General features: G+C 40.6%; 1 long non-coding RNA gene across 3 annotated transcripts; it reads left to right on the forward strand.

The window, feature by feature from the left end:
* The first annotated feature begins 3,339 nt into the window (after positions 1 to 3,339).
* LOC145449058 (uncharacterized) lies at positions 3,340 to 13,953 on the forward strand. 3 transcript variants are annotated; one of them, XR_013918123.1, is made up of 4 exons: positions 3,340 to 3,732; positions 5,863 to 5,928; positions 6,732 to 12,496; positions 12,660 to 13,953. It is a non-coding gene; the product is annotated as an uncharacterized LOC145449058 (long non-coding RNA). The 3 variants fall into 3 exon arrangements; XR_013918124.1 differs by having other exon boundaries at positions 6,732 to 11,737; positions 12,408 to 13,953; XR_013918122.1 differs by lacking the exon at positions 12,660 to 13,953 and having other exon boundaries at positions 6,732 to 6,957.
* Positions 13,954 to 15,322: the final 1,369 nt, after the last annotated feature.

The raw sequence follows: 15,322 nt of genomic DNA on the forward strand, positions 1-15,322 counted from the left end.
CTAGCACCCCATAACACGCCAAAATCTGTGACATTTCGGTGTACCAGTGGCGGGGATTTACATTTGGACTCTAAAATCACAGCATTCGATATGTTGAAAACCCTATGGGGGCTCAAGACCAGCCTTCGAAGGTGGCTTGACAAAGTGCTTTATCGATCCTATATAGAGGGTAAGAAAAACAATTCATTTCAGCTCCAGGGGTACGAGTGCTAAAAAGTTCATGAAACACTGCCTTGGATACTTGATGTGTTGTGTTGTAAAATTAATTAGCTCAGGTGAGCATGAGAGTTGGACAACCACAAAATTTTCGGACATTTAAAATTTAATCACACGTTTAAAAAAATAGAATTAGAATTACCGAATTCGCGAAAGCTTGGGCGTCGAATCAAGTTCAGTTCATATCAAATTAATTTTCAAGTTCCTTCTCATAAGCATTAGGATGGCAAATGTCTGTACAAGAGCAAGCTTGACTCGTTTTGCACTAGGCCTATACAGTTCCCAATACAATATGCATTGTAAAATATTATTTATTGAACTCGAAGACTTTTCGGGTGCCTCTTTTCAAGAGTTAACGGCACACTGAAGGGATTTGAACAGATTTTAAAAGCAAAACCAAAAAGGCAAAGTATGACGCAACCATCAAAATCACAGACCATGAAATTCGCATTGTACCAATGGCAACAATAACAAACTATGAAGTATACGGACATACGGTACTAATAGCAGCGCAATTCATAAATAAACAATTACACGCACGAGACAACACGCACTAATGAGAAATTTGTTGGTTATAGAGGAAATCTTTTTGTCTACATAAAATAGGTTTGTTCAACTGAATAATAGTAGACTCCAGCACTTTTAGATGAAACAAAGACTTACCACGCGCAATGACAGTGAACATATTGTCATCATAGTGCTGTGCACTAGGGATGGTGTGAACCTCTGAAAGGTTCAGGTTCGTGTGAACGCGAACCTTTTTGAAAGGTTCTGTGTGAACGCGAACGTGAACCTCATGACGTCACGTGACGTCATTTTGCTAATCCACATCCTACATTTCAGTGAAGTGATAGCCTATATTAATGCATACGATACCTAGCGACGACTCGGGCCACATAATGCCACAATGCTGAGTACATATTGACGTCTTAAACGTCGCCGAATGTATCAACTGGGGCAATCAAATGACATGATATTCACATAAAATCACTATCTTCCGTCGCTTTGCCAACAATTTCGACGAAGACTTTCGAGGGAATATAAGCCTTTATGGTCTAGGTCAGACCGGACAATATATTCGGCGACTGAGTATTTCTCCGTTGATATTGAGCAGAGTGTAAAACGGGTTTCTATACTTGATACCGATATTACCCAATTAACATGTTATACAGCAGTAACCAACACCCAAATCGCACAGATTTCGTTTTTATAATACAATAAACATATGAAGTCAAGGTTGACCCCGTACGCTTGCTAGATGTTTTGCATCAGACAACGATATCAATTTCATTGATTGGTTCAATAAGCATTATTCGCTGACTATTGACTACCTACATGTAGCGTATTTCGCTCTTGATGTTGTGTGATTGCCGGCCGAGCTCATAGCAAAGAGTCACTAAATATTCACAAATGAAAAGCTGGATATTTCGAGCAAATTTCTGTAACGACGCAAGTAAAATTTTTGAGATGTCAAGGTGCATGCTGGTTTAGTGTTGATTCCATTATGTTGCCAGCGCCATGCACAGAGTGGCCCGCAGTTGAAATGCAGTAAATTACAATCAAAGATGCTATAATGAAGTGAAAATTGTAATATATGAAAAAGGTTCACAGTGCAGAACCTACCAAGGTTCGTTTGTGAACGCGAACCTCTAAATTTCTGAGGTTCACACACAGAACGCGAACGTGAACCTCACGTTCACACCATCCCTACTGTGCACACTGCACAGGCGAGGTTTTCACTCAAATGCTGACCAATTGACGAAGCTTATGCTTGGTAATCGTCATAGCAGTTTGTTTTGGCAGCCAATTTGCACCGACGTGCAAGCTCCGTGCGATCATTTGCGCATGTTTTTGACCGAATCAATTTTGGGATATGCTGCTTAATACGCTCAAACAATCTTTGAGATGTACGTCCTACATACCTACTATCACAGTGGCACTTGTATTGGTAAACAACATTACTTGCATTAAAGGCAGGAAGTACATCTTTTCGAGAGTTGGGCAACTAGGGTTTCGTTGTGTACACCACATGCCTGTTTACGCTGTAATAACAACGGTGAACAGCCGATTTAATGAGTTTTTCAAAACGGTTCGAAACGTTACCTAGCCAAGGTAGCTGTAAAAATGCCGGGCATTTTTCTGGTCCGTATTTGGGAGCTATATCCGATTTTTTCAAAACCCTAGAGATGGAGCATTTTAATATGTGGTCTGGGTATACAGTTCCTATATGGAGAGCATGATCAGAAAATAGATTAGAATTTATATTGGAGCATTTAAAACATTTCACAGATAAGATTAGAATTGAATTGCCGCCCTTTCGCTCTAGCCTAATTTGGTAAATAGGATTTTCTAGTTGTCCAAGACTGCCTGGTATACCTGGCGCCCATACCGTCGGCACTATTAGTATGTGGACACACGATGAAATGCGTCCAATACCCCTCCAGGATTATAGCTTACAGGCTTCCATAATCGATAATGCCCGATTGCCGACAGGTTCCCTCTAAATGGCATGCTGGAGCACTGCAGATATTTGCTTACATAAGCCCTACTTTTCTCCGTCGTCGGAGGGAGGGTTACATCAAAACAACATTACGCAAAAATCGGAAAGGGATATTGCTTTTCAATACACCAATGCAATCTTTTTCCCAAAAAGTAGCATTCGTGAAAACAATTTGCAAACTAAGCGCCAGTTATCCCATTCATTTTTCTTCTTACCAAACGATAGATGCTTCGTTTGCATTATATTAGGCAATTCATAGTTTCGTTTCGTCGTATAATAAAGTGAAAACAACGCCATCATAAAATTTATACAATTGACGAATGCCTCTCTCATCTGCGACTCTGTAAAACCCTGACGAAGAACAGTAAATCACCATTGTGATTCATATGTTACCGAGATAAGCAAAACGATAAAACCATGGATGATGGCACCATCAGCAATTGCGTGGTGGTGGCATTTCACTTGTAACATTGAATGAGTTATCAGAATGTCGAAATACTGCGGTAGCCTACGATACCTGATACGGCTGGTAGAATGTATACAATAGGATTCACATACCTCTTGAAAACTCCCGTAGGCTACTTTTGGACAAATTTCCATCACTTGAGATGGAAGCACAGACGACCAAAGATATAACATCATGAACTATACATCGGTTACGAAAAGCCGCGTCGTGAATCGTTATACACATGTGGCTGTGTATCAGCAATATCATATAAATGAACAATGCCGACCTAGGTCTCTCCCACTTCCTTGTCATGTAACGGGAAATCCTGACTAATGACAACTCTAGTAGCTGCTACAAGTCACTGCTACCGGAAGGTAAGCAAACAGCATCGGATTCTGCGGAGATGACCTCAGTGACATCAGTTTTATATTGCTCAGTGGCTTCTGTCATGTGAGGTTTCTCATCCTGCTATTTATACCATACAAGTTATAGCGTCAAGCGTCAAGTCAATAGATAAAGAAGTTGGGAATGTTCGGTTCAAGTCAGAGAATGGATCGCCCTGAAGAAGGTCAGATAGAGATAATAGATGTAGAAGGTCTGTCTATATTAGCTAGGGTTACCATATGTCTTCGCTTGAAAAGGATTTGTCCTCTTTTTCAAGATATCGAAAATGCCCTCGGAGGACGTCCAAATGTCATCTTTTTTCGGAGTTTGTCCTCTTTTTCTACAAAACGTGTTAAAAAAAACTTGCAAAAGTCGGACCCCGACGTACTGAGCGGGAGGTTTGACTAAAAAAGAAACGAAAAATACGGCCCGACGGGTATTTCGGAAGCGATATCGTAAAAATGACCTCTTTTTTAGTCAACGCATATATTATAGGAAGAAAAACGCGTATTTCGAGAGTCGAGTCGAAATTTTTTTAGTCAACACAACACTATTATTCGAAAATTTTCCAAATCCTCCTTATTCTCCTTCGCTATTGTAGCACTTCAATTTTTTAAAGGGTGTAGTGTTTTTCGGATCTCAAAATATCGTAGCCCCAAAATAGGATAAAAGTAATACTGCCTAGCTTACAATTTCCCCATTACAGTCTACTTCGTTGCATTATTGGCGTAATAGCCAGGGGGCGAAACAGGCCATGTTCTCCATCAAAAAATGTTCGCGAATTTTCACAAATCAATGCAAAGCAGAGTACGCTATTTGTCATAATAAAAATTCAACCTGAAATTTATCTTCTTCATTTCTGGATTTTGTTATATGTAACTCCTCCCGAATATTTTTTCAAAAACTACACCTAATTTCCAGAATTGAGTTTGACTGCATTTGTAAGTATGAGAGAACGGAATATTCCAGCAATCGCCCAAAGCCGCTGGAGACCGTTGGGATGCTTCAGTCTAGATGTGTGCAGTATGCGGTTTGGGAAATATTTGGTACCCACCATTTCCGCGCAAGGACACGCAAAGACATCTACAGTTTCGGCAAACATGCGACCGACGCATGTCGGCCGAAGCCTTCGATATTGATTTGTCCATGTGCCTAAATGGCTGGCACCGAATAGTTCTGTCCTTGCAATCAGACCTCGCGGTAAAAATGCGACTTGCACAGGAGAATATTGCCCCTCGTGAAAAATTTATAATTTGGAATCGCATGAGTCTAACCAAAGGAGGTTATGCTAGTGTGGTATGGCGCGTGTGAGCCATTCCAATATTTTTACAGTACAGCGACAATCTTTACCAGAGGTTGCGAGATAACGACATGTTTCAACGAAGTAATTAATAATAGTTAATAGACACGCTGAACTAACCTAACCTAGGGTTACCATATTTTGGAAATCTGAAAAGAGGACACTTTTTCAAAATTTTCAGACTTGCAATACCGGAGGAAAATCCTGAAAATTAGGTAATGTTTTTGCAGTTCGTGGTCGGTTGCTAAAAAAAGTCAACTTTCTGGCTCAGCTCCCGAAATAGGCTCCGGAGCGTTACTCCAGTGCTGATTTACTGTATCTCAGTCGAAATTTCACCAAAATTCTCAAAATAGAGGACAAAATCTAAAAGAGGATATTTGGGCCTCCTCTGAGGACACTTTCAAAAACTTCAAAAAAGAGGACAAATCCTCTTAAAAGAGGACGTATGGTAACCCTACCTAACCTAACCGGTAGCCTGTGAGAACATCATGAATAGTCTTGTCCGTGTGGCATGAGCATTGCTCAGATTTGATAATTACATGTCCCAAGCACACTGATTTGGCCTCTCGCGATTTTGGCTTCTTCGTGAATAGGGCGCGTAATGCCGAACTTATTTTACTACGGAAAGTGTGAGTGTGTGTGTGTGCGTGAGATGAAATACCTTCGTAGAATGATCTATGGGTCTAGGAGCGTTCCCCTAAATTCATCAACGATATCTAACCCCCCCATGTTATTATGGTTGAGCCCTTGCTTCTTTGTTGAATAGGCAACCCCTAGGTTTTGTGCGGGTGATCAGTACTCACTCTGTGAGTATGATCTTGCGACAAGTCCATCAGAGACTCGTAGAATTAGTAAAGTGTATACTTAATATAGTTTCGGTTTTAGCTGCATGTAGAATCACACATTTCTTATGGCATCAACTTATTTGAACTTGGGACTATTACCAGTTCGCGAAAACGGTATAACTCCTCGCATTTTTGGTAACCTTGCTAACGGGATTATTATTCACTACAGAACACAACGTTGAGCATCAGATATCTCACTGTACAATCCAGAATGTGTACATAGCTTCTCGTGACGGTGAGTTTTTCGTAACTTCAGAAGCCATATTGCGCCATGTCGAGGTCGGTAATAATATTGAAACTGGGTGAAATGAAAAATGAAACATAACATTTGAGCATCGCGACTATAGCATATTTGGGTCCAGCGGTTTTAAAAATTGTTAGTGTTGCTTCTCAAGTACTGGAGAAGTACAAATACCACGGAAAATTTATTCTCGAATACAATTTAAGTATCCATTTCCGAGACATGCGAAAACTACTCCAAGCGGAAGTAGAAATGAAAGGTCGGAAAGGTAATCAAGTAAGTGTTTCGAAAGGTATATTTGGTCGAGGGTTCGCATACGTTTGGCGGTTAATCGGCGGTGGCTACTTTCGGGATTGCAAGCAGCTCCGCGACCAACGGAAAGTGGTTAATGACGTTATGCGAATAAGTACAATCTCGAAAAATATATTCAGTTAAGTTCAGGTACTGTGCGGGATACTTCACGCGGTTTTGAGACAATTTCGCACATAAATGTGATGCTTATGAACTTATCCGCAAACTACTTTTCACTTTTCAAAGTAGTTTTCGTAACGATGTTCAAATAGTAGCGGACATAGTACATGCCGGAAACCGGGAGACCGCGTGCACCAGAGCGTGTGGCTTCTGAATCGATAATTCATAGCTTTGGCATTCACGGTTTCCCTACTAATACTTACTTGGCACTTTGTCTGGCCTCGATCGTGCGGACGAAAATAAACCCACTTCCTTTTGACTGTTCAAAATGTCGTTGGGCCTGCTTTTGCTTACCATCGGTACAATTTCGAATTTAATGATTTCAGTCTTATCATCAGCGGATCCCAGCACTCCGTCGCTCGAAAAGAGGGTCGTAGATTCGCAGGAAAAGGGTAATCACGTACATTACTTTTACCAACTGTGCCCTATGTATTTTGTGTATGCTGTACTCTTTTCATCAATTAGTCCGGCGATCTTTGTTATTAAAAACTCCTGTTGTTCTGGAAATATATGAGATATGAGTTGAAAATACAAGATAAGAAAGTGCTTATCCATTTATGTTTGTTTGTTCCGTGGTATTCATGGTGTTTTGTCGACTATTATGGTGATTTACACCAGACCGATATTGTTCATTATTTTCCGTAACTGCCGACTTACAGCACGGCCCACTTGTAGGCTTTTTGTAAGACACCGCTTAAGCGGATGAGGTGGCGAGGAGGAGCTTAGTCATGTAGTTCCATGTTCATTTCAGAATGGACCGAATTGAATCAAAATATCCGATATTTTCACAATCGACGCGTCGCCGGACGCAACTACATTTTTCATGGCGAACAGTGCGATGACGTTACTGGTACTACCCCCGTCGTAGTCAAACTGTTACCACAGTACGATGACAACATTAGACATGCAGAGATTCTCAAACAATTAGATCACCCGAACTTGGTGAGAGTACTTCATGTGGACAGTTGTAACCTCGGTCACATCAAACATATCTTTATTGCCTTGGAGCAATGTCGCGAAATGAATCTTCGCGATCACGTCCTTGCTAACAAAAATCATGGCAAATCGTTTGATAGTAATTCGTCCCTGATATACGCCAAGCAGCTTGTAGATGCTGTGAGCTATATGCACTCAAAAAATATCATTCATCGAGACTTGAAACCAAGTAATGTGTTATTATCATCCTGCGAGACACACTTAAAAATCATCGACTTCGCTATGGGAGTGCAAACGGAGGATGATAAAACTTGTGAAATCTCCGATAACATCCCCATTCACACCGACGGGTATCAACCTCCCGAGGTGCTTCGTCGAACAGTATTCACAGACTTATCTGAAGTATTTTCTCTTGGATTGGTGCTGTATTTCTTGTGGTCGAACGGTCGACATCCATTTGGCGACGACCCGGACGAATGGAATATCAACATAAAATATAACCGAAATCGTAATATCGACGGGCTGCTCATTGAAAATGCTTCTCATGCGAAGGAGCTCCTTACGAAAATGCTGCAGCCTAGCCAGGATCAAAGGCCTTCCGCAGAGGAATTGACCGGTTACGAAATTTTCCGAATCGAAACTGAAGGTGCCGCAGATATGCCATATATTTTCTACTAATATGTTTACTATGCACTATAGCAGGGGTGGGCAAACTACGGCCCGCGGGCCGCATGCGGCCCGCCACACCGTTTTGTGCGGCCCGCGAGAGACTCAAGAAACTTATTAAAAATATTGATGAAATGCGTACTAAAAATCTACAGGAACTTAATTAAACTTTCTTTAAATATATTTTACCACGTATGTTAATTCTAAGGTAAATACTTCCTATAATATTTTTTATGTATAATTTCTGGCGCGACAGACCGACCTCAAGGCCCACGCATTTTGAAAGGTTTGAACTGGTAAATATCACAGATATCATAAACGGGATTGATATAATTCGGATCACGAGTGTGATTTCAGATTGGCCACTCCAGCAACATTTATTAATTATAGTGCTGTGCTCGAAGAAAGAGATTCGCGAGTGTATTAGGTAGATTCGTTCTCTGTATGTGTAAAACAGGGGTGGCCACCTGTGGCCTTAGAATGAAATTTGTGCGGCCGTGGACACGCAATTCAATTAGTATGTGTTGGCGGCCGTCGACATGCAATTTGAATTTACGAATCGACTCCCGATCTCTTGAAAGATTTTAATTAGTCTTGAAATTTTCTTCGCGCTGCATGCAATTCGATTTCACTTCCTTTTTAGATTTTAATATAGTAGCGCTCTTTGCCATCAGAGCCCCACAGTACAGATGCGAAAAGCAGAAGAAAATCCTGCGCCTAATATAGAAATACCAACTCGGAATCGTGTGATCCTCACTATACCGACAATCTGATGGGAGGTCAAGAAATAACAGCATGCAACAAAGTGACTAACAGCAATTAGCCCACCAGGAGATGGATCAACATTTATAACTTGCCCTAAATTCTCGGAAACACCCCCTCCATCAACGCTACCGGTGAATCTGGTCACATGGGCTGAGAAAGGTTAAAGTTTGATAGTAATGTGTAAAACTATACTAATATTAATGACGAAATTCACTAGTAAATCTGAAAAATTTTCGCGCTTCGCGCGAATATGAACATTTCCTTTCCGTTTCCAGTGCCCACTCGTGATTTATGTTCGTATACCAAGCCTATATTAGTAAATAGACGAGTCCGGAGTTCATCGGAAATAAACATATACACTGTGACATGGTTATTTGGCGCCCAGCTCGTTCGTTAGGAATATGCCCAGGATTGCGGCCGTAGACTACATGAGTAGTGGAAATGCGGCCGTGAAAGGCCAAAAGGTTGGCCACCCCTGGCGTAAAAGTAGGTTATATTTTATCTACACATGGTAGAAGCGTGTTTGAAGCTAACATGGTTTTGATGCTGTCAGCATTGTGTGTCCGGGAACTGACCCAAAAGTGGAATTAGCACATCTATGAGCAGATAGCTGCTCAGTGCTCACCGATTTAAATGTCAATCCCTTTTCTAAGAATCGGGAAAACCGACTTTCATCCCTATAGTTTTGACAAATTGGTTTTCGAGGTCGACAACAGCCTATAAAGTCTCACCACTGTTTCTGACGCGTGTACGATTTCGTCAAAGCAATGTGTGGTTATTTTTTAAATAAGCATATAGATTATCTCCACGTCCTCGCTATATAATCAAATACCAATATTGTGTTTTGGTTTACAATCCCAATTTTATATAGTGCGGCACGCGAATGGATCCAGATGTTGAATGCGACCCGCGAGCTCAAAAGTTTGCCCACCCCTGCACTATAGGGACGGTGCAAACCACTGAAAGGTTCAGGTTCGTGTGAACCCGAACCTTTTTGAAAGGTTCTGTGTGAACGCGAACGTGAACCGATGACTTCACGTGATTCCAACCCTACATTCCCGTAAAGTAATGTATTATTGAACATGATAACTAGATAGGACTCGGGTCACCTTACGCCGAAATGATGTACTTTTTAAACGTCGCCCAATTTATCCACTGGAACAATCAAATGTTATAATAATTCAACAAAATAAATATCTTCCGTCGCTTTGCCGCCAATTTTAACGAGGACCCGGCAAAACCGGACAGATGTATTGTTAAGATCAAGACACTGGTTTCCATACTTGCGTATCCGAGCAAACTTCCAAGCAAATAATTTTAAATTGGCAAGGTGCTTGCTTGTTTAGTGCTGAGTTTTATTTCTTGTTGCCAGCGCCTTGCGGAGAGTGGCCCGAAACTGAAAAGAAAATACTTTCAACCAAAGACACGTAATAATGACGTGAAAAATTGTAATAAATAAAAAAGGTTTACAGTGCAGAACCTACCACGGTTTGTTTGTAAACGCGAACCTCCAAATTTTTGAGGTTCACAGTTCACACGCAGAACGTGAACGGGAACCTCACGTCATCCTTACTAGGTACCCGTTTTTTTCAAACAGGCATTTCAGAAGTAGCCAGTTTTGAAAACCCAGAATCGCATTGCACACGCACGGAAGTAAAGACAGAATTACGGTGAGAGTCTCGATCGGGAATCGTAAGACTATTTTAAAGGGGCACTGCGCTCTATAAATTATGTGGGCTCCAAGCTCCAACAAAGCATAAAATTGAGAGCCATTTCCTTAAGAAAGTCGCCGTATTCGAACATGCAGCTAAAGGAGTATCCAAATTATCTCCGTAACACACGTGCGCGTGCTCAGTGGTGTCGAGGATTCTAGTCATCGGTTTTTAACTCATCGTGAAATTTCTAGCGTGCACTGCATCACCGTTGCAGCTTGTGGTCAAGGCTATCTTCTAGCCCCATTTCTTTACGTATTACGTTGAAAAGATTTATGATACGTCAGTCGCTTAGCATCGAAATGAGGCAACATCACGGACTCTCGTCGCGTCTTGTAACATATATATAGGGTTACCATACGTCCTCTTTTAAGACGATTTGTCCTCTTTTTTGTGATTTTCTCCTATTTTTTGAGAATGTAGGTCGTATTTATAGCAAAATGCGACTGATATGCCGTAAATTTGCACCGAAGTAAAGCTCCGGCAGGTGTTTCGGGAGCTGGGCGTAAAGTTGACCTTTTTTTTAATTTTAGTCAACCACCTGATAATGTGGAGGAAAAAACGGTGTTTTGGACGCTGAGCGGGAAAGATGGCCTTTTTTTAGTCAACCGACCACAAAACGGGAAAAATTTACCGTTTTTTTAGAATTCCTCTCCGGCTTTGCAAGTCTGAAAATTCTGAAAAAGTGTCCTCTTTTCAGATTTCCAAAATATGGTAACCCTACATATATATATATGCAACATACATACACAATACACATGTAGTCTACAATGTACTGTACAAGTGTACATGTATGTATCAAGGGTCGCAGTTAAGTGGCACGCTTTTTCCGGTACCGTACAAGGGAAACAAGATGATGAGTATTCATGTTTAGACCTCGAGCTTGGACTTCCTGCTGGGAAATATCAGGATATGAAAGCGCTCGTCGGTCGCAATATAATTTGAGCAGTTGTAGACCAAAAGGTTTGTGACTGGTGCTGCACATATGTTTTTACACAAGTATATCTCATTTTTTGTGCGATTCAACATCTTGCTGGTTTACCGATTATTGCTATCAGTTATATTAATTGAATAGACGCTTATCGTCTGTGCCGGCGTTTTGAACGCACAGTCAAGATTACACCGCATACACGATCTAATTCAACTGGTGTGATTCTATTAGAACAAGGGTTGGTCGATCGCTTCTCTTGTACTAATTCCTCAGACAACGCAAAACGGCCGAAGAAGAGGACAAAATTGTTGAAAGCTCGCTTGTGAGTATGAAACTTGTCATTTTGAAGTTTCAAAACACCAATAAAATGAATCGTTCTCCACGATATGATATGCCATCAAAGGCGTATGCTTTGAGTTCTGTGGATACGATAAACTAAATCACATTCATGCGTTCATTTCTTCTAATCCAGTGGTTCTCAACCTTTATCTTACCGCGTGCCACCATTAGGTGCTATGATTTTGTTGCGCACCAACAAATTAACGAAAAACTCAATTTTACTCGAAATGCAAATAAGATTATTAGCATGGGCGGATTAGCAAATAAGTCAGCCTGGATATTCCGTAACAAATTTTGCCACGAACTCATCTGCTCCTGATTATTATTAATAATAACACTCACTAACAAGACAGATTATCGTGATGGTTGCAATTGTTTCTTCTCCACGAGCTGTAGGCGGGATGAAACCGAGTCGAGTGACACAAAATGTATTTATCTATATACATTCGATGAAGACATTTTTTACATTATAAAAAAATACGTCAATGATTTGTACTTGAAAACAAATGTATTTACTGCGTACCGCATAAAATGATTCCGTGAATCACTGGTGGTACGCTTACCACAGGTTGAGGACTACTGGTCTGATCTAAAACGATAACGAAACTATTCGCATTATTCCACAAATTACGATGCGAATCCAATATTCATAGAGACGATAAAAAGGCTGTCACGGTATCCCGATTTCGGCAGTGGAGAACAACGAAACATAAATCGCGCAATCCTAAAGAATTATCCAGCTGTAAGTCAAAAGTGCATGTTAATAAACGACTGCCAACTTCAAATTCGATGCTAGGCGTGTTCAATGAAATCGCATGAAGTTTATGTATTCTCCGTAATGATTTCAACTAAAGCTTAGACTGTCTAGAGTTGAGCTATGGGTGAATAACACAATTATATGACAGGCCTAATCATTTTCGACAAGTTTTTACGCGGAACGAGGGCTTACCACCCTGACTTGAACACATGGAAGCCGATGCATTTGGTTCACTCCGAGATGGCAACTCGGACTTTCACCGCTGTATCTACCAATGGTTACGTCTATTCGCTATTGTCTGATAAGGGATTCTTTCGCGTGCAAGCATCAAATCCCAATGCAATGTGGGAGCATCTACCACATATGAAGCATTCCCACGGGGATTATCCACCAGCCGTGACTTTTGGCGGTAAGCCTCAGACGTAGTAGGCCTATAAAGAGTGTAATCTATTTTTATCACATGTATATGATTATACTCTGTCTCTATTAGGGTTGTTCAGATTTGGACATTTTTTTGGAAACTTGTTTTGCGTAATCCCTAATGATAGTTTAGTACATGAAAACACTTTTACAAACGATTTTGGTCATCTTCATCCTGAGCTTCCTTCCCCTCAAAGCCCCCAAAGAAGTTGAAGAGGTTGCCAAAGTATGGAATATGATAAGAATACCTATAAGGAAAGCAAATAACGTTGTGTTGATGCATTGTTTCGATATAGAATGTTAACATTTTACAGTTTCAGACATTCTTCTTCAATTAAATTGCAGTCTATCATAAAATAAGATAAGTCGGTATTTTACAGATGATTTTAAGTTCAGAAAAGTATTACTGACATTACTTACCTTTGAATAATATCTTCTGGCTAATAACTAACTGGGAATATCTGCTTTTGTTCTCGACTTGCAACCCAACGGCGCTTCTTCAATGTACGATCCAAAACAAGCCGATGTCAACCAAGCAACCAATACATGCTTCCCATGCACATGATAAACAGGTTGAGCAGAGCAAAACTGAGATGCATGTGGTCTTTATAGGACTGCATCTAACTACAATTTTGAAAACATATCTGTTTTATTGCAATATGCCATCGCTACACAGCCGTTTTCAACTGATAACGTCACAAAAGCTATAAAACGGTGACATGGTCAACACCACAAATCCAGTAGTAAGGAAAATTATCCAGTGGATCTTTGGGGGCTTTGAGGGTAGGAAGATCAGGATGAAAATGACCAAAATCGCCTGTAAAAGTGTTTTTATGTACTTAACTATCATTAGGAATTACGCAAAACAAGTTTCCAAAAAAATGTCCAAATCTGAACAACCCTAATATATATATACAATAGGGCTGTTAAAAAAAACTTTTTTCCAAATATTTCTCGCTACTTGATTCGTCAGGTTGCCTAAAAAACGATTCACACCAAATTTGGTAAATTTTATCCAGTAGATGCCGATTTCTTCCAAATTGAAATTTCGGCCATATTTGATATAATAGTATTTACGGTGACCAATTTCATCACTCAGACATGACCAAAAATCGTGTTCAAGGCATGTCTGAGGGTGCAGGGATGCATTTTCCACCTGTTTACATGTTGAAAAGGGCCTGTGACAGGGTTTGGATATAGACATCGCTAGTTACCAAAAAAAGATATGACACGTATTAGCTGGAAATTAGTCGACTTCATTGAAATAGCCACATTCAAAGGATGGAGATATAATTTGCAAATAAGTACTTTTCACCAGTGTTGGGATGACTCGAGCCATGACTTGACTTGATTCGAGGCACTGTGCAAAAATGACTTGACTTGACTTGACTCGGCGCTTCAAAAATGCGGATTGACTCGTGACTCGGAGCAAAATTTACGAGTCAATTTCAAGTAATCTAGTAAACTGTGTTGATTAGATCTCTGCCTCTTGTTGATGTCCGGATTATTCGTGATACGCCGGTGGCCGGTGTGACTTGTAAGAGCAACCAGTCATTCACTGATTGTAACTTTCACTGATCCTCCATTGGTACATCACAAATAAATTGACCGAAAACAACAGGATCACAGCATACGTTTATGTAATAGCAGTAGATTAGCACAGGGTTGTAACCAAGTCACAAGGCTCCGAGTCACAAGTCAATCTCACTTTTATGATTTTGACTCGAGTCAAGTCGAGTCATTTTCAATTCACCACCGAGTCAAGTCCGAGTCCAAGTCATCGAACAGGGGTTCGAGTCCGAGTCATGGTATTATGACTCGAGTCCGAGTCCAAGTCATTGTGTTGACTACTCAGTTTCCAGTCAAAGTTTTTTTAAACCCACTTTTATAACTCTGTTTGATGATATCGAATGGTTCGCATCTATAATATACAAATTTTCCCCACTTTCAACAGTATCTGGTCGCATTTTCAAGTGTCAGTATCAATAGACGAAATCCCAATAGGGTGGTTACTTTACTATTCTTCGAAATTATAATGAAATGTCGGTCTTGGCCGTCTGAGTCTCGAGTCATATGACTTTGTTCGAGTCATGCGCAATGTTCGAGTCAATACACAGATTGACTCGAGTCGAGTCGAGTCGAGTCATTTCCGTATTTTGAGAAAATGACTCAAGTCAAGTCGAGTCATCAGAAAATCGTGACTCGAGTCTGACTCAAGTCGAGTCATGACTCGAGTCATTACAACCCTGGATTAGCAACGTATCTTTGTTTGTTAGGCGGCTCAGTGCTTACATCGCGAAGTGCTCACCTTAGACAACCCTCTTGTATGATTTGAATAGAACGAATAAAGTTTATGCGTTTATAATCTCACGGATGTGTAGATGGGTAGTG

The sequence above is a fragment of the Botryllus schlosseri genome, chromosome 10 (genome assembly GCF_051294905.1).
Source record: "Botryllus schlosseri isolate E-star chromosome 10, Bs_hap1, whole genome shotgun sequence".
NCBI lineage: Eukaryota > Metazoa > Chordata > Ascidiacea > Stolidobranchia > Styelidae > Botryllus > Botryllus schlosseri.